Source organism: Grammomys surdaster, unplaced genomic scaffold (assembly GCF_004785775.1).
Source record: "Grammomys surdaster isolate TR1022 unplaced genomic scaffold, NIH_TR_1.0 125941, whole genome shotgun sequence".
Taxonomy (NCBI): domain Eukaryota; kingdom Metazoa; phylum Chordata; class Mammalia; order Rodentia; family Muridae; genus Grammomys; species Grammomys surdaster.
Window position 1 is genome coordinate 1369278 of NW_021620763.1, and position 3964 is coordinate 1373241.

At 45.9% G+C, this 3964-nt stretch overlaps 1 protein-coding gene across 1 annotated transcript in view; it reads right to left on the bottom strand.

Moving 5' to 3' along the window:
- Ngf (nerve growth factor) overlaps window positions 1-3964 on the bottom strand; it is a 50559-nt gene that overhangs the window by 45671 nt on the left and 924 nt on the right. The gene's annotated exons all lie outside the window — the stretch shown is intronic.

Here is a 3964-nt window from a genome sequence, read left to right on the forward strand (position 1 = left end):
ATGCAGAGGGAACCTATCTCTCCTGGCAACTTCCACTTGCCACAGAGGACTTAAAACATGGTTATTCATAATGATGAGGCAGTACCTCTGTCTGCTGACCTCTCACCCAGGTCTACTCAGATCCAAAAATGGGGTATCATTTCACCAGACTGAATAGGGAAGAGCTGCAAGTCACCATCATGAGTAATGATGGTTGTAAACCACAGAGCTGGCTATAAACCACAGGACTGATGCGACACTTTCTCCTTCTCTAACGTGGGCAATGGCTGAGTTGTTGCCTCCACCAGGAGGGACTGTTGTCTCCGAGCTTTCTTAGGAACAGCACGTAGAATGCCAACCTTTACTATGAAAGGAACAGCCAAAGGACACAGGCAAAACCATCCGTGGCCATGCATTAATATTCTCTCCCCTCTCAATGACTTAGGAGTAAGCAGCGACTATGTGTTCCTATGATATCGTCCAAGAGAGCAAATACCTTGTGGTTACTTGGAAACTATTCCAGTATCCGTGGGTTGTAACTGCACAGCATGGGATAGCTTCTGTGCCAAACTTAGGCTGCACATTCCAGTCAACTTCATAGCCAGACTCAGCCACTCATCAGGATTCCACCTGCAAAAGCCACCCAGGCCGAGCCAGGGCTTCTCAAGCTGCTAGATTACTGATGAGTTTTCACGGAAGCCCTGACTGTCTAACTCTGACTCACACCCCTACCAATAAAAAGACTTGCTGCACGTGCAAAAGGTTTGCCAAAGTCTTGGGCAATTCAGAAAGCATTATAGCCAGCCCTACCTGACAGATTTTGTCAACAAATCAGTCTCATTTGTAATCCCTTTAAATCTCCCCTACTGCTCCCCACACTGTGTCTGTGTGTGTGTGTGTGTGTACACATGTATGAGCACACACACAGGTGGTTATACATGTGTAATGTTGGGAATTTTCCTCTTCCTTCTTTACCTTTTTTTTTTTTTTTTGAAATGGTGTCTCACTGAACTTGGAGGTCACTTTTTTGGCTAGACTAAACCAGCTAGCAAGTTCCAAGGAACCTCCTGTCTCTGCCTCCCTGGTGCTAGAATTCCAGGTTCATGTCCCCACCCCTGGCTTTTTAGATGGGAGCTTGAGATTTGAACTTAGATCTTCATGCTTGCACAGGACACACTTTATCATCTGAGCCACCCATCTCCTTCCTGGTTCTTCTCCTTTTTTTCTTGATCTTATTAAGAATGGACTCTGAAATCTATGCACCCTACATTAAGTTTGTCTTCTATTTCTCCTAAGTTGGGGATAAATAGAAAATGTGCATTCCAATAGATTCTACAAAAATATTATTTTTTATCCTTTTTTTTTTGGTCCCATGATAACGCCTTGGGTCAGAGGTGAGGATAACATGAGCTGTTCTATTTGAGAATAGTCACTGGTACCTTGGGCAACACCCCTTCCATGCAGCATTGCTAGTTTATTCTTTGAATTACTTTGGATTCAAATGAATTACTGAAATTTACCTCCACAACTTGGCTAGTTGTATTAATTTGATATCAACATGTGCTCATGCTGAATCAAGTGCTGTCAGTGCCAGGGGTGAGGGAATGAGGCTTCCTGCTTTAGGGAGGACACCTCATATTACCAAAGGATAATCCCTTCAACAGGAAGGGGAGGATTTTCCTTAGCCTGGGAACTCCCCAGCAGTCAGTCAGTCTGCCTGTGCTCTCTACAGCATTTGGCTGAGGAGAAAGTTGCCATGTCCTGATACCCTCTCTCCCTCCTTCACTCTTTGTGTTTTTCCTTTCCTGCAGGTCATTTGCAGTGAAATTCCAGTCACAGAAGGCAGAGGGTGACACCTGGCAGGATCACAACACTGAGATCCCCCTCAATGGAAGCACTGAGTCTGATATAGCGATACTCATAGGACAAAGACTGGAGCTTCTAAAGTCCCAGTTCTGTGGCTGTGTCATAGATGCTGCAACAGAAAGAAGAATGACCTTTATTGATGATTGCCGAGGGAATTCTTAACTGGAAGAATCATTTACACACAGAGGCAAACTCAGTTGCCACCATGACCTCTGGCATTTAGTAGGTAAGGCAGGGACACTGGACTTCCTGTGTGAGTAGGGTGGTCACACTTAACCAATAATTGCCCTGATGTGTCAATGGCTCCATTGACAAATGCTACCATTCAATGCACTACTTGGATTCCATGAGGTTAATAACTAGTTCTCAGCCACAGACGGCTGCCTTTCCTTTCTTAGGACTGAGAAACCACCATCAGAAGATTACTCAAAATACAAGAGAAAGTAACCAAGAGGCTATCTCCACTTTTCTATTTGATTCTCTCTCTGTCACACTCCAAGGCCAATAGTTCTACAGAAATTCCTCAAACATGTTGTAGAGTCCACAGAAGAGAAGAAAACATAATCCCAAGCAGTGTCTTCTATGGAGAGGTCCCACTTTTCCAGTCCTGTCTAAATTTTGGGAAAGAAGGTCTATTCCCTTTAGCTCAAATAGGAACGAACATCTCCATGGTATGTGTTCCTGCTGGAAAGCCAGTGATCCCAAAGCCTCAGTTTCCCCATTTTGTACACTGGTCTCAGGGCCACTTTAGTCTCACGATTTAGAATCAGGAATCACAGCCATAGTCTCACTGACAAGACACAAACATCCCAGGAAAGGGTTAGGAAGGGTCTTTCTTTCCTCTTTATTTATCTGGCTGACGTCACTATGACATGACTCTAATTCCCTCAGAGTTAATCTTAGAACTGGCTAAGCTTGAGAGCAACAGTACACAAGGTCAGACGTGCCAGTCAAATGGAGAAAAGAGACACTTTCTGAAAACAAGGGTCCTTTGCCTCAGACAACCAGAGACATTGTATACATCCTCAGCAAACCTACTTCCTGACACTGGAAGAAGGTTTTCTTAGGTACTGAGGTGCCTGGAAGTTCTTATTAGAAGGCAAATGGTCAGGTCTCTGGCTCAGTCTGTTACTGCTGTGTGGGGTCTAGGCACAGCTTGGTGGCATGCCTAGGCTGTGTTTTTTACAGTTCTGAGGCCCTGTGCTCCACAAGTGAGCAGCTGTCATGCTCAGCACTCGTTTAGAAGTGTGTGATTTTCTCATCAGCTGAATCTCAGTAATGATGAGAAACTTCCCTGGGGCTCCAGCCCTGCCCTGCCCTGCCCTGGTCTCCATGCTGATGTTGGCAGCTGGGGCCCCCTTTCTGGTCCCAGCATAGAATTCTCCCTTGAGGAGAATGGAGTGTGGTGCCTCATCCTCTCCTCCCACTGCCCTCAGGGGATGGGGGCTGTAAGGTGAGTGGGAGGAGAAAGTGAGAGTCCATTCTTTGCTAAAGGTTAAAAGGAAAGAACCAAGCGCCAAGCATTGCTAACATCAGGATGGCTGTCCTGAACAAACTCAGTTCTGCAAATTTTTTGATGGGCTCGGGCTGCTTCAGGTGGCTATCCAGGCATGACAGTGATTTTGGCTGACTATTAAACCTTCTGAGTCACTGCTATAGTCTGTCAAATCATGTGCCCCATGCCACAGAGACCCCAGCATCCTATACATGGTACCCTTAACATTTTCTCTTGATGAGGGAAAGTACAGAGATGTGGCATTAACTGGATCCTCCTTCAACTACCCAGCACAAGGGACGGTCAAATTTGCATGTCAGTACCAGCCATGCTGGCCTCATCCCCCAGACCATGTTCTCCTCCAGCTGCTTGTCCCCTGTCAACCTCTGGGAATACCATCTATGATGAATTAGTAATTCAGGTTGCCAGACTGACACATGGCTTACTCAACAGATGAAAACCATCGGGCCAAATGTGACCCATGACTCTGCAGAGAGAGAAAGTTTCATTTGGTAGGGAACTCTAACACTGGTCAAGCAGGGTAGTAGGGGACGACTATACTGCCCTCTGTACTGCTGAGAGAGAGAGAGAGAGAGAGAGAGAGAGAGAGAGAGAGAGAGAGAG